A 20,020-nucleotide genomic window follows, 5' to 3' on the forward strand; every position below is an offset into this window, starting at 1 on the left:
GATTGGCCATCATTTGGAGCTGATTTAGTGGCCTGAAATACTCAATTTTACACAATAAATCACTATTATATACTCCAAGGCTGAAGCTTATTTAGTTACTTTATGCTTTGCCTATTGGTCACAAGTGCTTCTCGGGTATTTCATATGACTATTGGGATGCAAATGAAGGTTGGAAAATGCTTTGGATGGTTTCGGAATGTATTTGATCCTTTTTTGAGCTCCATATTGGTTGGCATTTACTTGACATTGGTCTACACTAGCATGTTTTTTGACAGAGGTTATACCTATGGTCTATGTATGACCCGTTTTGGTACATGCTTAATGCTTACATATGCTAGTTACATTGTTTGGACTTGAATGCTACTGGAGCTTTGTTTGGGCTTGACTTTGGATATTCTGGAGCTTATTTTGGTCTTGCTTTGGCTCATCAAAGATTGATTGGGATTGTCTTCATGATATTGGATGCTATCATTGGATACTTGACCGCTCATATGCTCTGGATGTCTTATTGATGTATGATCTTGGATACTTTGCCAGTGGTGCTCTTACATGCTTTGCTTGAGCTTATTTGCTTGACACTTATGGCTTTTGTGCCAGTGGGAGTGTCTTTGTGTGCTTATTAGACATTAGGCAGTGTGGGTTATGTATATTGAGCTTTTGGATCTTTAAGACTAGGATCTTCTCGTGGATGATGTATGGTTGATATACCTTGGTCCATGTAGATGTATTTGGGCTGATTTGGCTTTTTATTCAATGAGCAGACACCGACTTGTGTCAAGTCTTGGCAGTGGTATGTACATTTTGCCCTGTTGATTGGGGGTGTACTGACTTTATTGACGAACTTTGTTTGACATGCTTGGGTGTTGGCTCATGTCAGTTTGATTGTTACATGCTTGTTTATGCCTGCTTGATGCTGGTTTTGCATTGACAGTCAGTGATTGACTTTGAATATTGGGTTTTGCCTACTATCAGCTCTCATTGTACATGTTCTCATAAATTACAACAAGCCTATATATCCGGAATGTGATGTATTTTTTATGCTAAATCATCCTGGTTTGATGTACTTTTGATGGCACTTGGTGGGCAGCATCATTATATACTCGTTTCTCGCCATTTTGCCTTGGTTTTGATGGGTTTTTGGTCATTTTCTGTAGTTTACAGCAAGCAGTTTTGAACTGTCTGCACTGTTTCAACTTGCAGTATGGTATCTTCTTCCACTGGCAGTGCTATCTTCAACATCACTAAGCTTGATTGTATGAATCACGCCTATTGGAAGAGCCAAGTTTGGTAGATATTGGTGTAAGAAATCACATATAAAGCCACTAATGTTATGTGGAGAGCAGCCTGAAACTATGACTAATGACGAATGGATGGAGCTTGATGAGTTATGCAAGTCCACCCTCATCTTGTCTCTCACTAAACATGTGCATTACAATGTGGTTAAGAAAGCATTGAGTGCTTGGCAGCTTTGGGATAAGATCAAGAACCTCTATAACAAGTAAAGTCCTGCAAGTCAAATGTATTGGCTGAAATAGCCTATGGATCTCCACAACATGAAAGAGAATGTGACCATGTTAGCTCATCTGAGCTAGTTTCATGCTATTCTTAAGAACTTGGTTTTGCAGGGCATTGATTTCAAAGAGGATGTCACTCCGTTGTTCTTGCTTGGAACTCTTAATGAGTCTTGGGATATATTCCGCACTACCTTATGTGCTTCTGCCACTACTCTGAAGCTATTTGATGTTGAGAGCTCTCTTCTGCAGGAAGAGATAAATCGTAAGAATTTGGATGTCTCTCATGTATCTCATGCTTTGGTAGTTAGAGGCTGACATGATGGAAATGCAAAGAATGACTATGGTAATGGCCGTGGACAGGATTCGCAGAAATCTCAGTCCAAGTTGCGTAGTAAGTCTCGTGGGAGAAATGCAAATCTGACTTGTCATCATTGTGGGAAGAAAAGCCACATAAGGCCACAGTGTCATGAATTGCGCAATGAAAGGCGCAAAGACAAGGGGAAAGAGAAAGTGCAGGAAAAGTCTTCTGATCGTAGCATAGTACTTGCTAAGTCAAGTGTTAAAATTGGAGAGATCAATGCTATGCAGCCTAAGGATAGTGATGGGGATTATATCCTTGCAACAACTTCATCTAGTGCTTCGCAGATAACATAGATACACTCTATGTATGCAAAGTGTTGGCTCTTAGACTCAGGTGTGTCCTTTCACATGACACCTTGTCAAGAGTGGTTCCATTCATACCGTTCTATTTCGGGTTCTACGTGCTTGGGTGATGACAGGTCTCTTGATATTGTCGACATTGGTGATGTTAGACTGCAGTTTCCTTTTGGTAGCAGTTTTGTTATGCACGATGTACGTCATGTACATGCATTGACACACAGTCTCATGTCCATTGGGCAGCTTGATGACACAAGATATCATGTATCTTTTGGAGACTTTGCATGGAAGATTACTCGTGGAAGGCTTGTGCTTGCGAGAGGTGCCAAGGCTGGTAGCCTCTACCCCTTAGTTGTTTATGGATCTACAATTAATCATGTTTTGTCTATGGGGTCTTTACCTCATGTATCTCTTTGGCATGCTCGTTTGGGACACATGTCCGTTAAGGGAATGAAAATGCTTTCTAGTTTATAGTACTTACCGCCCCTTGACTATTCTCATTTTGATTCTTGTGATCATTGTCTTTATGGCAAGCAGACTAAGTCTATGCATAAGAAGTCTGGTATGTGACACATGAGTGAGCCCTTGGCTTTGGTTCATTCTGATGTCTGTGGGCCCATGACATGTTAGTCTATGGGTGGTGCGAAGTATTTTATTGCTTTCATAGATGATTTTTCATGTAAAGTATGGGCTTATCCCATAAAGCAGAAGTCTGATGTATTGGCAGTTTTTCAGAGATGGCTTGCTTTGGTAGAAAACCAATCTGGGCATAGGCTGAAATGCCTTAGGATAGATAATGGGGGTGAATATGTATCACATGATTTTGAGCAAAAATGTGATGAGAGGGGTATTAAGCGTCGATTGACCATCCCTTACACCCCTCCCCATAATGGTATGGCTGAGCAGATGAATATGACCATCTAGGAAAGGGTCACAGTATGCTTAGCCATGCAGGCCTACCCCATAACTTTTGGGCTGAGATAGTTACAACTGTTATGCATATCATTATTAGATCGCCCTGTAGTGGCATTGATTTTTAGGTTACAAAGGAGGTATGGACATGAAAGCCTCCCTCTTATGCGCATTTACGTGTCTTTGGATGTGAGGCGTTCTGCCATATGCCCAAGGACAAGCGTAACAAGCTAGATCGTGAGAGTGTTAAATGCATATTCCTTGGTTATGGAGATGCATGAGAGATGGATTACCATCTATGGGATCCGCAGGCGCAAAAAGTCATCCGTAGCCATGATGTAGTCTTCCATGAAGATAAGATGCATAGGCAGCCTGAGAGAGTCATGGAGACACACAGGTTATATTTTAGGAGGAGCTACGTGCTTCCGTACAGCCAGCTTGGCAGCTTGCAGTAGTAGCAGATACTGATGGCCAGGGTGTTGGATAGAATGTTGAATAGGCAGCAGAGCCTACATTGCGGCGCTCTACTAGAGATAGGTGCCCACTTGACAGATTTGAGATCTCCATGCGCTATGTCTTGGTTATAGATGTAGGAGAGCCTCTTACCTATGATGAGGCTATGTGCAGGGATGACAGTCTCACTGCTTGGAGAGGGCTATGTAGTTTGAGATAGACTCCTTGCATAAGAATATGACTTGGGATTTGGTCTCCTTGCCTACTGGCAAGAAGGCTCTGCCATGCAAATGGGTGTACAAGCTGAAAAGTATCCTTGGACACCCCAAGCTGGCATACAAGGCTAGATTGGTAGCAAAGGGTTTTAAGCAGGAGCATGGTGTTGACTTTGATGAGGTCTTCTCTCCTGTGGTTAAGATGACCACCTTGTGCTTAGTCTTGGCTTTGGTTGCACAACTTGACTTGGACTTGTACTAGATGGATGTCAAGATGGCTTTCTTACATGGGGACTTGCACGATGAGATTTACATGGAGCAACCTAAGGGCTTTGCAGAGCCTGACAGGGAGCACCTAGTGTGCAAGTTGAAGAAAAGTCATCATGGCTAAGCAAGCACCTAGGGAATGGTACCATAAGTTTGATGCTTTTATGCAGTCATAGGGCTACAACCATAGTGCTATGGATCCGTGCTTGTAGACGAAGAAAGCCCATGATGGATCTTTGCTTATTTTGGTACTTTATGTGGATGACATGCTATTGTCAAGATCTCGACTGACCAAAATCCTACAGATCTGCTCACCAAAAGCCTCTCTACGAAGCCTTCCTCAGGAGATTGATGGGCGTGGGATGAGATGACATCTTTCCTCATCCTATTGTACATGTGTACATGTTGTACTGTCTTTTCTTTTTCTTTTTCACTCCTCACTGGGGCAGATTTTCCTTTAAGTGGGAGGTTGTTGGGGGTAAAGGCACCTTTGCCTAGCCACCTATGTATTACTACACTGATAGTACCCGCGCTTGCACATTGTAGGCAGCACATGCATCCACCACCATTACTTTATTCTTTATTCTTTTAGTGACATATGAATAAAGGGAAGACCGGTCACACATTGTGACTATTGGAGTTCCCACATTGTGAGTCTCTCTCTCTCTCTTGCTCTTGCTCTCCTGCCATAGCTCTCTCATGCAAGCTTAGATCCTTCTCACCTTCCACTTAGGACCATGGGATTTATTGCAACCCTATCCATGAGGTCTAGACTTAGAGCTATTTCACTGTGGGTATCCACCATGATGGTCATAATTGCCTCTAGTATCATTCCTGCCTCTAATATGTTATCATCAAAGATGATCTTCTATAAAGTAAGTTGGCAAATAGAGTGGAACTCATTCAAATGAGTAGACATAGGCATGCCTTCCTTCATACGAAGGTCAATAAGCTTTTTGAGCCAATACAACAGTGAAGCATGGCTTTGCATGTCATAAAGATCGCACATTTCTTTCCATAACTGCCATGCATTACCTTCAATCTCAATGGCATTAAAGAATACTCATTTAGACAAAGACAAAATGATAGTGGACTTCCATAGCTCATCAAGGTCATCCCAAGTATTAGCATCTATACATTCTATATTCATGCCTTTGCATTTCAATGGCTTGACCTACTTGTTTTGCACTAAAACTTGCCATATCAGGGTCTTCCAAGAGTTAAAGTTATTGCCATCCAACTTGTCAATATTAAAGATGATATTATCCCTAGAGGTACGAGAAGCTCTTGCCATTATGTCCACAAAATAAAGGGAGAATATATTGTTGTAATAATAGTAAAACAACCCCAAACCTGAGCCAAAAAATGAATGCGATAGGAGGAGAATAATTCAATGTGTTGCTATCCATAAAGTAAAAGCACTAGAGTGCATGATATATGTCTTTAATCTCAGTAAGATAGCTTGAACTTTTTTTTATAGTAATGCTATCAATAAAACTATAATAAATGAGAGGTCAACTTTGAGCAAATGTCCAAGAGAATATGCCTCCACTGCCAAGGAATTATAGATAAGAACATGCCTTACAATGCAACTAGTGGTGTCCAACAAAGAGCATGCAACTCCAAGCACCAACTATTGTCAGAGAATCCAAAAGTATAAGATATAGATGCTTTCCAACCATGGGATAACTATGTACATACACTAACAATGCATAAGAGTTATCCAAGCAATTGTGAGATCTACCAAACTACAACCAACTTACTGCTCATGAACAGTGAAGCTTAGTACATAATGAAGCACCTATACATGACTTACAATCCATTTGACAGGAGGAAGCATCGATTATCCAAATATCAAACAAATATCAGGCCACAGTGATGAACGATTGCAAGGACAAGCTTTGCATAAACCAATGAGCATATAGAGAGATCCCACGTGCTCCAAAGGCCAAGCTTTGTAATACCAAACTAAAAATGCTCCCATGAGAAACAATCAAAGAGTAAAGCAAGATCATTGCATATATATCATAACATTCAGAAGTCCAATAATTCCAAGTAATACACCCAGGAGCATATAAATATAAAATATCCAAGCCCCTAAGTGGTAAAGCACTAACCAATGCAACCTTTGTTGAATACAAGTGCAAAGGAGTTTAAAATCAAAGCTCAAAGTTCAAGAAAAATCATATTTAACACCAAGAGCATTCTCGAGTAGCATGAAAGTATGTATTTCATTGATATTTGATACTACATAAGCTTGCTATCCATGGTTTATGGCAACAATAAACCTTCTAATGGCTGAGCAAAGCAAGCTCTAAACATTAATATTCCAACATTAAATCTTCAGTACACATAAGCATCAAAGAAACAAAAACATTCAAGAATTTTCTATCCCAAACTGTAAACGTTAGGTCTATCCACAACATTGAATTATTCCCTTCCCAAATAATACTCAAGACACAAAGTTTAATATGTTGGGAAGAAACCCCAAAGGTTGGGCAATAAGTGGAACCTAGAGGCTGGAGTAGCTATAAGATGCACGAGTACCAAGGTAGCCCCCTAAAGTTGCGCTGAAAAATGTGAGGGCCACTCTTAGGCTCTCTTCTACTATGTCTTATGCATTTGGGTGCTCTAGCACTAATCAATGGTCCCTTGGAAGCTGACAAGGAAGTTGGAAAGGTGAGGGAGTTGATGTGTATCTCAATCAAATAAATACTTGGATGCCATGGAAGTTTGATTGAAGGTTTCTTTCTTAGAATAAAGTAGAATGGTTGAAGCTTCTCAAATGTCCACTCTAATACTAGTTGAAAGAGTAAGCAAGAATGAGAGTCAAAGTGAAGTAGAAGAGGAAGAAGGAGAGCAATGGCTATAATCACAATATGTGGAAATTCCGATAGTCACAAGGTGTGATCTACCTTCCCTTTATTATTCTATAGTAAAGAAGCAAGAATAAATAAGAAAGTGATGGGCGGCCACCACCTATAGTGTATAGGTGTGTTGGGATTGAGTACAAGGTAAATGTAGGTTGCTAGGTATAGGTGACCTTTAACCCCAACAACAATTAGCAAAATGTGTCTCATTAGGACTAGTGAACAACATGTCATTGGCATCAACCACAATGATTAGAGGAAAATCACTCTCATGTTTGACATATAAGGAATTCTCCATTGAACTATTTTGAAAACCATGTGTAGTTGAGCATGCATATATTTTCTCATACCAAGCTCAAGGTGCTTACTTTAGACTATACAATATCTTCTTCAATTTGCACGCTTTGTTTTCTAGTCCCTTTTGAACCAAGCCATGAGGTCGAAAGACATTTACTTCCTCATTCAAATCACCCTTTGGAAATATATAATGTTATATTGATGTATCTAAACCATCACGAGCTGTTAATGCACAAAGATATGAATTGTTGTCATATAGCAAGTGGGAGCAAAGGTCTCATTAGAGTCAATGCCTTTCTATTGAGCATACCCCTTTTCCATAATTCTATCCTTATTTCAATCAACATTGTCATTTGGTTTATGTTTCGATACTTACATAAACCCACTTTGAGGTTAAGTCACACAAGAACCAAGTACTATTTTCAATAATAACATCATACCCACTTTGTATATAATAGGCATCCAATTTTCCAAATTTTGTGCCTCTTCAAAATAAACAAGCACATGCCCATGACACATTAGAAATAATGAGTATGTGACAATTTGATGCATAAGAGGCAATATGACAGTCAAAACAAGTTCAACTAAACAACTTGGACTACTCATTCTCTACTCTCTCATCAACAAGTGCAGCATTGGGATCTACATTAGAAGTATCCTAATCTATGGATTCATTAGAAACTTGTATGGGCTAAGATACTACACATTTGGTGCTGCATTGGACCGCCCATCAATCAAAAGAAGTAATGGAGTTTCATATGCATCTTGTGAGTGTACAATTATCTCGGTACATGAAAGTAAAGACTACATAGCATCATTCACAAAAGAGAACATCATGACCGACCAAAATATGCATGTTTTGTGGATGATATCACATGTAACCTTTGCTTTCAAAACTATGAACAACAAAGACACATCTCACATCCTTGTCATCCAATTTCTTGCGATGTTATATGGATACTAATGCATAAATTAAGGAACAAAAAATACCAAGTGAAACTGATGGATTTTTGCCATGCCAAGCCTCATATGTAGTGAAGTGACACGTTGCAATGCTTTGGTGGGACATTTGTTTAGTACATAAGCTCCATAAATAAAGTCTCAAGCCAAAAGTCTTGTAACAAGGCTTAAATTTTAATCATATATTGTGCCATCTCCTTGAGATATCTATTTACTCCTCCTATCAAATCAGAATGGAGAGTGCCACTTTAGATCTTGATAATTTTCAGCCATATATACAAACTATTTGAAGCACAAAAATGCTTCAAATTTAGCTTTCAAATGTTACACCCATACATGCCTAGAATAGTCATTAAAAGTCACAAAGTATAGGTGATTGCCAAAAGATTGTGTTTACATTGGACCACAAACATTAGTGTAATTTGTAGCTTGTGAATAGCTCTCATAGAACCATCTTTTGGAAAGGAAGCACACTTCATTTTACCCAATATGCAACCCTAAAAAATAAGTTCTACAAGTGCCTCAAGAAAAGCAAATGAAGATCCCATGTTAGACTTCTGAAAGCACATATTGCACATGCCACATCTTTCACATATTCCACAACATAGTGAGCAAGATGCATTAATTAAACCATCTTTTGGAAAGGAAGCACACCGTATTTACCTAATATGTAGCCCTTAGAAGTGTGTTTTATAGGTACCTCAAGAGTAGCCAATAAAGACACCATGCTAGATTTATGCAGGTGAAACAAACTCAAAAAATTTAGACAAAGAAAATGTGCAAGCCATATATGGGTTTGCAATTCAAAAAGCCCATGAATATGCAACTACACATGCCATAACTTCTACACATCTATCATAATTATTGAGCTTTTACAAGCCACAATATAGTAAACTAGATGCAATAATAGTATCATCACATGAGAGTTACATCTATTATCCACAAATTTGGTAATCAAGTCGATCTTGGCAGGTGTAGAAACTCACAAAAAAAATGTTTTTAATCTTTGGCACATACAAAGCATTTGAAAATGTGAAAGTAGTGCCATTAATAGTAGTCAACATAGTTTTGTCTACTTCTTTCATAGGATAAAAGGAGTTATTGACACATGTGACAATACTACCTCTAGGGCTAGACTCAAGAGAAGTGAACAAACTATGTTGTGAAGTGATATCCTTAGTGGCATTAGTATTAAAGTAACACAAATCTAGATCCACAACATATGTACAAGAATCATGTAGAAAAGGCTAATAACTACATTGAACACCAAATACCTACTCTGTCTTGCACAACATTGCAAATTCTAAATTACAAGGAGAGCCATTTGCTAATAGCCATACTAGCCAATTTCTTCTTAACATATTTTGTGGCTAGTTTAGGACAATCCTTAATGATATGATCTCTTGATTACAATACCTAAATAGCTTTTACTATCATTTTTTGTTCATCCTTATCAAGATTTTTGACTAAGCACTATTTGCACATTTCTACTTACTAATAGAAAAGCAAGCTTTTCCTGTGTTATTTTGACTAGCTACAAAAGCTTGATTTGCAACACACACAATGAACCTATTTTGTTGAGGATGTTATTATTGCAACAAAATAAAGGCCAACTCATCAAATGGTAAAGCATTGTGATTGCCTTTCATAATCAAATGGAGAGTACATGCAAAACTATTATAAGAATTAGAAAGACCATTGAGAACAATATGAACAAATGAACTGCTTAACAAAATATCATCTGCACTAATTGATAGCTTAAGATTTTTAATCTTTGTCAAAAATTAGTGCATAGAGTCACTTAATCCATATGTTCGCTCTCTAATTACATGCAGCATGGGCCTCATTTTCTCACTTGATACAAATGTGCAAGTGTGAGTGATTGTGTGGGATCATGACACATTTACTAGATAATGAATCAAGGCATGAGCCTTTGCATCTTTTCCATCCCAATGAATCTCCTTAAAAGTAGGTGGTGGTATTCTAGTGTCAATTGGAGCATAAATGAAACTTGCAATATCCTCAATAGTACTTGTTTTTGTGACACTTGTAGCTTCTATGACCACAAAAGGACATACTTCAATTCCTTGGACAATGTTCCAAAGTCCTTTTACAACCAATACATGACATATATATAATCCCACAATGGATATTGGGGTTCATCCACTCTTTGCTACTTGCAGTCTCACCAACAAAACAACTATATTTTGATTTTAGTGCATAGGAATGGGCATATTTAGATGATAAGGTATTCATGCTTTTGATGATGTCTAGAGGATGTAGAATAAGGCTGCTTTTGTCCAACACATAGTTAGAGCCGAGTTTGTTGTTATACAACATTTAAGGATTGATGACCTTCTAGAGTGTTTGCTCAAAACACTGATGGAAAGCTAATAAATTACTTTTTGAGTAGCTTTGTTCCATTCCTTAAATGCCTTGGCCTACTTAGGTGTAGCATTTTCCTTTAGTAACTCTAGAGCCTTAGCATTATCTCATTTAATAAGTGTAAGAATGACTTTCTACATTGAAGCATTAAAGAACTAAGATAAATTATTAACCCATGTGGGAGCTTTCGCTCAACCGCCAAGACCCATGGACCACTTATTGTTTCAAGCATTCCAAGCCAAGCACTAATGGCTACCTCTCACATAGCCGACGCGCCATCCACATCTACGGGTGTAGTGAGCTTACCTCCATGCCAATCGAGTTACCTCCTCTCCTGCACGCTCCGGTAGCTCCACGATCCAAGTGCAAGCTTCAAGCAAGCTCCACGCTCCAAGCTCCATTTCCGCGAACAAGACAAGAGAAGAGAAGAGAAAAGAAGAAGAGAGGAGAAGATGGAGAGCTTCTCCTCCCCGGTCCCTCACCCTCACACACTCACTCCCTCACACTCTCACACTCCCTCTCTCAAGCACAAGCTCAAGCAAGTAAGCAAGAAGAAGAAGAAGAAGAGAGCCACTTTTGGCCACACATAAGAATGAGCTTCTCATTCACTTTTCAACTTTATATACAAAACCCTAAATCCTTTTTGGACGGCCATCCCCTTATCCCCTTTTTTACATGGCCGTTGGCCATGGCCTAGGCCCTTTTTTCCATTGTCTTTCTATCTTCCTAGCTTCCTTCCTACTGCCCATCTACCTTTACAAATTGCACGGGTGAGAGCTCGGTGAGAGCTCGGTGCTCTTTAAATTAAACTATGATGCACTTGCGCTCTTTTACAAAAGTATTGACTTGCGCTTTTTCTTGTGCACATTTTTCCTTTATTCAGGACTTTTCTACACTTCTTGTGCTTCCATATTTTTCTTGGCGCGCCTTCATCTTCTGTTTTACTTTTTCCTTGGCCGTATCTTCTGCTTTAGATTTTCCAGCTTTTCCACCTTGTTCGTTTGAGGGTTAACATTACCCCTCTCCTAGACGAGTGCTAGTCCCATGGCACTCACAGTCATAGTTAGCAGGCTTTAGCATGCACAGAAGACATGGGTGGCAAGGACGTTTGTGGTTGCCATGGAGGATTGTTGGTGGTGGTGGGGAGGAAGGTCGTTGGGGGCATGTTGGTGGCCTAGGTGGCTGGTGGTAGGGTTGTTGGAGTTGGTGGTAGGGCTGTTCTTTGTGGGGATTGCACTAATGACCATCACAAGTAGTAGTTTGTTGGGGATTCTGCACATGAAAATTCTTGGCAGGCTTATAGGATGATAAAGGATAAGGATTCAGAGTTGAGTGTCGATAAAGAGCGAACGACACTTTTGTTGGAGTCTTCAATACTTGCAATTGAAAACCTCTCATATGTGGTCTCTCCCTAGGGTTGTGCTAGTCTTTTTGATCATGCACAAGACGTAGTTCAATTAGGTGGGAGATAGGTTGAACTCTAAGCAAGCTGAGAGTATTGTCCTGCACTTGAGGACCCAGCCTGTGTATATATTTTGGTGCAGATATTATGTGAGTGCTCGTGCATACTTAGATATTATGTAGTTAGAAGACCGCGGGCTGGTTTCTCATAACAATGTGTGGATGAAGCAAAGTTGTCCATGTTGAGAAGAAGTACATGTGAAGGTGTATGAGACATCCTTTGCATTGTGATTGCACGACGTATCATAATTGAACATAGGGACATTGCACTTGTGGTAGCTGGTAGCTACTTGTATTGCTTGATGAGCATGGTGTACTTTCCATGGCTATTCGTACGTGACTTACCACGATGGATTGCAACAGTATAAAGGCAGAGTGCAAAAAAGGAATCGTGCAAATGGGTCAAGGTGACATGTCTAACCATAGGCGAGACAAGCTCCCTAGGTATGTCCTGCCCTTGATGTGCCTTAAACAATTGTGGGTGATGCTAAAGGGCTAGGGGACTAGGTATGGAGCCAGCCGACCAAGGTCATTGGATGTACCTAATATGAGGACCCCTAAGTGACGTGTCGTGATTGTGGGTGCTTCTTATCTTTTCGTCTCTTTTCTTTTCGTTTTTCTTTTCATTTTCATTTTCTTTTCTTTTTGTTTTTCTTTCCTTTTGCTTTTGTTTTTCTTGTTCTCTCTCTCTCTCTCTCTCTCTCTCTCTCTCTCTCTCTCTCTCTCTCTCTTTGGGAACTTGCCTGAGTATAACCATTGCAATATATTGAGGCTATCAGCCTTTCAATGGGTTGGAAAATGTCGAGCTTCAAAGGCTCAGGAAATGGATATTATAGTGATGATTGTACCCTAGCCTCGTTGTTAGAGAAACAATTGTTGAGATGGGGAGATACACTTGAGATTCCGCAAACCTCTTTGCGACACGTGATATCGGTAAAATTGAGGTAACAATTGTCAAGATTGTGGGAGAGAAGGAAGGAGTCTCACTTGTAGCTTTCTTGCTTGCACAATGGGGGAATACACACAAGGGTGGAGGCTGAAAACAGTTTTGCTCTTCTTAGTTGTGTAAGCCAAAAGAACTCTAGTACATAGAAATAGAAGAACCCTATATATGGGTCTCAAACCAAACTCAACTAACTAAGGTGGCATACTAACTGAGCCACGAACTAGAGTAGATAAGGATAGCTGTCATCTAGCTATTATTCATGAGCGTGTACTAACCGCATCTGCAACAACTAACAAGTCGGTGACATAAATACACAATGGTCACCCTGGCATATCACGAGTGGAGCTCGATATCTCAACACTCCCCCTCGAGCTCAATCCTAATTCCTGCACACCAAGCAGGTCTCTGAACTTGTGCAGCTTCTCTGCGCCCAATGCCTTCGTAAATATGTCAGCTACCTGATCCTCTGTGCTGACATAAACTAGATCAATAAGACCTAGTAAAACCCTCTCCCACACATAGTGATAATGCACCTCAATGTGCTTTGTTCTAGCATGATAGATTGGGTTATTTGCCAAGTGTACACTACTCATGTTGTCACAATAAATGACAACTGGCCCATCTATAGGCTGATGCATATCATAAAGTAGCTTATTCAACCAAGCTACCTCACATGCAGCCATTGCTGCGCCCCTGTACTCAGCCTCTGTGCTGGATAAGGCAACTGTAGGCTGTTTCTTGCTGCACCAAGTGACTGCAGCACTCCCAAAAGAGAATACATATCCATTGGTAGATCGTCTATCAGAAATGCTACCAACCGAATCAGCATCAGTGTATCCATGCAACTGTATCTGAACCCCAATCTCATAAAATAGTCCATACTTCAATGTGGACTTCACATACCTGAGTATGCGTCTAGTCGCACCCAAATGGGGTTTCCTTGGAGCTTGCATAAACTGACTTACCAATCCAACAGCATAGCTCAAATCTGGCCTGGTAATAGTCATATAAATCAAGCTTCCTACTATGCGTCTGTACATAGTAGGGTCTTCCAGAAGCTCACCTACATCTACGCTCAGCTTCACATTCTGCTCCAAAGGAACTGAAATAGGCTTACAGCCTGTCATCCCATATTTGGACAACATGTCCAATCCATACTGCCTCTGCAAGAGCTGTATCCCACTTGGTGATCTAATCACCTCAATGCCCAAGAAATAACGCAGCTTTCCCAAATCCTTCATCTCAAACTTCTGCTTCAATAGCATTTTCACATGAAGGATATCTTCATCACTGTCACCTGTCATAATCAAATCATCAACATAAATGACAAGTAGCATAATACCTTTCTTTGTTTTTCTCACATAAAGTGAGAAATCTGCCTTGGAAATCTGAAAGTCAATAGTGACAAGATACTGTCCTATCTTGTCAGACCATGCTCTAGGTGCTTGCTTCAAGCCATACAAAGCTTTCTTCAACCTGCAAACAAACTCAGGATGAAGAGCATGCACATAACCTGGTGGCTGCTCCATATAGACCTCTTCTTGCAAATCACCATGCAAGAAGGCATTCTTTACATCCATCTGATGTAAAGACCATCCCTTTGATGCAGCCATAGCAATGACTGCTCTTACGGTTGCCATCCTTGCAACCGAACTGAATGTTTCTTCATAGTCAATGCCATATGTTTGTGCATACCCCTTGATTACTAATCTTGCCTTGTATCTGTTCACAGAACCATCTGCATTGTGCTTCACCTTATAACCCCACTTACAGCCAATTGCATTCTTACCTTTAGGCAAATGTACCAATTCCCATGTAGCATTTGCTTCCAAGGCATCCATTTCTTCATCCATGGCTTTCTCCCATTTTTCTTTTCCCATCGCTTGCTTAAAAGAAGTGGGTTCTGGTTCCTGTATCACTTTGACCATATATGCATAGTGAATGGCTGTAAATCCATCATATTTCAGCCTATCCACAGGATACCTAGCTCTCATAGACCTGCGCAAAATAGGTTCACTCCCAGGTGCTCTCAAAACATCCCTGGTCTTCCTTACTCCAGGTGTAACAATAGAAGGAATACCCAACTCATCATCAATGCTCTGTTCTGAGCCACTGGATTCACCATCCACATAAGAGTGACCTGCATTCACATCAAACATGGGCTGATCAACCTTCTCTTTTCCTTTTCGTGATACCTGCATACCACTATCTGCATTGCTTTGAGAAGATTCTCCTGATCTTAATCTGCCTGTCCATGGCGAAGAATGTGAACCACTGCTAGAGGATGCTCCAGGTCCACTAATATTTTGTGACTGCTGCTGTGAATTCTGTGCAGCATTACCATTTTGTGCATCTACATCATCAATCACATTTACTGGTTTATACTAGCTACTCATCTCATTAAAAAAAACATCTTTGCTCACTGTAAACTTATGAGTAGAAGGGTTATAGCATCTATACCCTTTTTGCTGCAGAGAGTAACCAATAAAGATGCACTTCTCAGCTTTTGGATCCAACTTAGATCTCAACTCATCTGGCACATGTACATAGGCAATGCAACCAAAAATTTTCAAATGAAAAATATTTGGTTTCCTACCAGTATACCTCTCCTCTGGAGTCATCCCATGTATTGTTGCAGTGGGAGTCCTGTTCATTATATAGACTGCTATAGCAATTGCTTCAGCTCAGTAAAAATATGGCAAGTCTTTTTCGTTGAGCATGGCACGAGATACCTCTCCAATATGCCTGTTTTTCCTTTCTGCAATTCCATTTTGTTGTGGGATACGACTGCATGAATATTGCTGCTTTATGTCATGCTCCTGCAGGAACCTTGTAAACTCATTTGAGAGGTACTCTCCCCCTCCATCTGACCTTAGGCATTTTATTTGCAGACCTGTTTCTTTTTCAGCCATAGCTTTAAGAGTTTTGAAATGCCCAAAAACTTCACTTTTCTTTTTCATAAAATACACCCAAACTTTTCTGCTATAGTCATCAATAAAAGTGACAAAATAATGACAGTCTCCAAGAGATGCAGCTTTAGTAGTCCACACATCAGAGTGGATTAATTCCAATGGCTTCTCACTCTCTTGAACATGTCTAGGAAATGGTTTCCTTGCCTGTTTTCCAAATTGGCAGGCTTCAGATACCTTATGCATTTCTGCAACCTTGAATTTAGGCAATCCTGCAACAATATTTTGGGCCTGCATTGATTTAAGTTGCTGTACATTAACATGACCAATGCATTTATGCCAGATATCAATATCTGCAACTACACCGGTCCCATGTGCAAACATTGCTGCACTCAATTCAGACATGTCTGCATCCAACGTAAACATTCTGCTCTTCTTCTTTCCTTTTGCTATCAAGCGACCTTTATTTTTCATATCCTCAAAAAAGCATCCATGAGAATTAAATCTGACCTGCAAGCCCTGCTCAACCATTTGACCAACAGAAACCAGATTCTTGGTGATATTGGGGACATGAAATACATCAGACATGTATTTCTTTTTTCCATCCTGCATAGACAAAGGAATTTTTCCAATCTGCACAATAGGATGTGCAGTATCATCACCAGTCTCCACAAATCCTGGTTTTTCCATTTTCCTTGCATCCTCCATCCATTTCTGCATGACCTGTCATGTGGTTTGATGCACTTGAGTCAACATACCACACATCGTTGCTTTCTTCTACACTTGTCACAGAATTGTTCATATGCTGCACCATAAACAAATGCTCATTTCTGTCATCACCCTGTCTACTAGAAGATGCATAATTCCCTTGTTGCAATTTTTCATTCATGATGTCATTCTGCTTTTTATAGCAGTCTTTAGCCATATGACCCATTTTACCACAGTAGTAGCATTCAACATTACTGTTTGCATTTTGGCCTCTTTGCCATCCACCACGACCTCTTTGGCTCCCCCTGCCTCTAGAGTTATCACGTCCTCCTCCATAGGATTGGTTTTCTTGAGTTTGCTGCATATTCTGATTTCTACCACGGCCTCCAAATCGGCCTCCTCTACCTCTGCCTCTACCTCTTCCAGCATTTGAGTAGAAGATAGTTTCTTTTGAAGTTCCTCCTGAAGAAGATGCACCACCATTTCTCTGCTCCTCAGAAATTAGAAGAGCAATCAACTCCTCAAAATCAGGAAATCTTTCACGAACTGAAATGGATATCCGAAACGGTGCATAATCCTTTCCTAGACCATTCAAGGTCACAGAAACTAAATCATCATATTCCACTGGCGACCCAATGGAAGCAAGTGCATCTGCAATCTTCTTCACCTTCATATGGTAGTCATTGATGCTCATATTTTCTCTTTGCACACTATGCAACTCTTGCTTGAGCTGCATTTTCTTGGCTTGAGTATTTGCGCTATACATTTTTGACAAAGTATCCCATGCCTCCTTTGGCGTACTTGCATCCTGAATATGCACAATCATAGAGTCTGAAATACTGATAGATAGTCAGTACATAACTTTCCTGGCTCTCTCATGCCATGCTTTAAATGCCTGCATTTGCTGTTGATTGGGAACATCAGGAAGAACTGGTTCTTCTTCATTTCCTGCAACAAATTTCCAATATCCTTTTCCCATAAGGAAATTCGTCATTCTAAACTTCCATGCTTGGAAGTTGTTCTTGTCAAGCTTTTCAGTGACAATCTGTGAAAGAGAATCAGACGCCATTACAGAACACTGCAAGAAATTCTGTCACTGCAAAGAACACAGCTTCAGCCTCACAAGGGCAAATCTGCAAAACTGATGAAAGTGGTATTTAACCACACAGTCACTTCCTAGTGACGATTTTACATCAACATGCAACAGAGATGATTCTGTAACTCCCAATGTCTCTGCGCACAGGTATACGATGCAATTTCTACAGTACCTTTTCACCGACCTGTAGAATAGTGGTCACATAGCATAAAACTGGGCCTTTTCTTGAGTGCGTGCAAAAAACTTCCGCCTTCAAAACAGGCCCCGAAATGGCCTCAAATAAAAAAAACAGGGTCGCCAAGGGCTAAAGCCCTTGCCCACAGCATATACTGCCCTCTTGCTTCACCGCGAAGGGCGTCTCAACCTGAGACAATGCACTCTTGCAATTTTTGGCTGTGCTACCTGTAGATATCTGCTCCCAAAACAAAAAATGAAAGCAACACTACTCCTCTTACCAAAACACCGCGAGCTTGGCTTGCTTTCTTGAGCTCCTTACCACGAACAAGGCTCTGATACCATGTCAAGATTGTGGGAGAGAAGGAAGGAGTCTCACTTGTAGCTTTCTTGCTTGCACAATGGGGGAATACACATAGAGGTGGAGGCTAAAAACACAATGGGGGAATACACACAGAGGTGGAGGCTGAAAACAATTTTCCTATTCTTAGTTGTGTAAGCCAAAAAGAACTCTAGTACAAAGAAATAGAAGAACCCTATATATGGGTCTCAAACCAAACTCAACTAACTAAGGTGGCATACTAACTGAGCCACGAACTAGAGTAGATAAGGATAGCTATCATGTAGCTATTATTCATGGGCGGTGTACCAACCGCATCTGCAAACTGACACGTCGGTGACATAAATGCACAACGGTCACCCTGGCATATCACGAGTGGAGCTCGATATCTCAACAACAATTACTGTGAGCCAAATGTAGAGCTTGACCCAGAAAGAGAGCATAGCCAATAACTATGCTTTGGGCCATGCGATGTGGGCAATCGGCAAGGGTGATTTTCACTTTCGGCAGCATGGCTTTATCGCAGCTCTTTGTGGGGTTGGCGGTCTTGCGGTGTCTTGGGTATTGAATACTTTCGCACAAAGACCTATGTCATCCTGCATCCACTTGTCACTTTATGAAAGTACATGCACCGCATATGCCGCAACTATAATAAACTAGTGCAACGCAAGGAGACATCTTATCTAATTTCCATGGTGTTGACTTAGATACTTATTACTTGTGCTTGATTATCTTTTTCTTTTGCTAAAGCTGTGAAATATATTAAATGCAGATATGAAAAGTTTGTACAATTGGGGAACCTATCAGCACTTAACCATTTAGAGACAAAAAGTCATGGCCATGTAGCATTTGATAAGCCTTTTATACAACATGGGGCTACTCTATTTGTAAGAGACGGGGTGAGTCCGGGTGGTCGGGCAACTGAGGCTCTGCCGGTGAGGGGCTCTTGTGAGGTTGGGTGGGGAAGATGTCGACTGGGACCTGAATGGTGTAGTCCCTGTCCACAACTGTTTCCAGAATGCTTTTGAACAATGCATCAAATTCTTGCTTGTCTTGAGCCGCCCTCTTCTCTTTGGAGCACCTAGGTCCCGAGCTTCTGGGGAGGGCCTGCACGGCTAGGGTTGCCACTCCCTGGGCATTCCCTTGAGCTTCTATTCCCTTGGCTTGGGGAGTTTTTGGCCTACGTCTAGGGGGGTGTTACTTGGGGCCTCGTTTCTTTGCATACCTTTTAAGAGTAGGTACGTAGCGTTCCGATGGAGGAGCTTGTGCTGCATGCTCCCTTTGACGGTGGATAGTGTCCTTGCAAGCCAGCTGCATTGGGTGCTCCATGTCGGCTACCATAGGGGGACCTACAAAATGTGAACCAAGGATTAGGCCATGAGGCATGATAAAACTATTTGCATGGAAGGGATTATACAGTGGGTTATCCAACACATATGACGAGGAGGGGTGAGGTGATGCATGCAATATTTATTGTAAATGGATGGCCCCTGTGATGATGTTCGTTTTGCCTCTAGCCATTAGCAGATCTTGGCTTATACTAAGTTGTGTGGACTGGTTGTCATGGAGTGGGGTAGGGCTCATCCTCGGAAGGATAGATAGGAAATGGGAAAGGTATATAGAAAGGGACGGTGCCCCGTCTACACCATCAGAGATGTTGGTTAGGGCTTCTTATGGCGGTAATGAGGGTTGCATGCCCTCCACCTGGAGGCAGGAATGGCCACACGACTTCTAAATGTGTGGTGAGAGGAGGACCTGAGAAGCTCAGCCTATCAAACCCAACTCTTCTCCTTGCGCTTGATTATCATTGCTTGTATGTGTTGATATTATCTATACAGGATCATAAAATTCATTGT

Source organism: Lygodium microphyllum, chromosome 12 (assembly GCF_053477565.2).
Source record: "Lygodium microphyllum isolate KBCC chromosome 12, Lygodium_microphyllum_v1.1.10, whole genome shotgun sequence".
NCBI classification, from domain to species: Eukaryota; Viridiplantae; Streptophyta; class Polypodiopsida; order Schizaeales; family Lygodiaceae; genus Lygodium; species Lygodium microphyllum.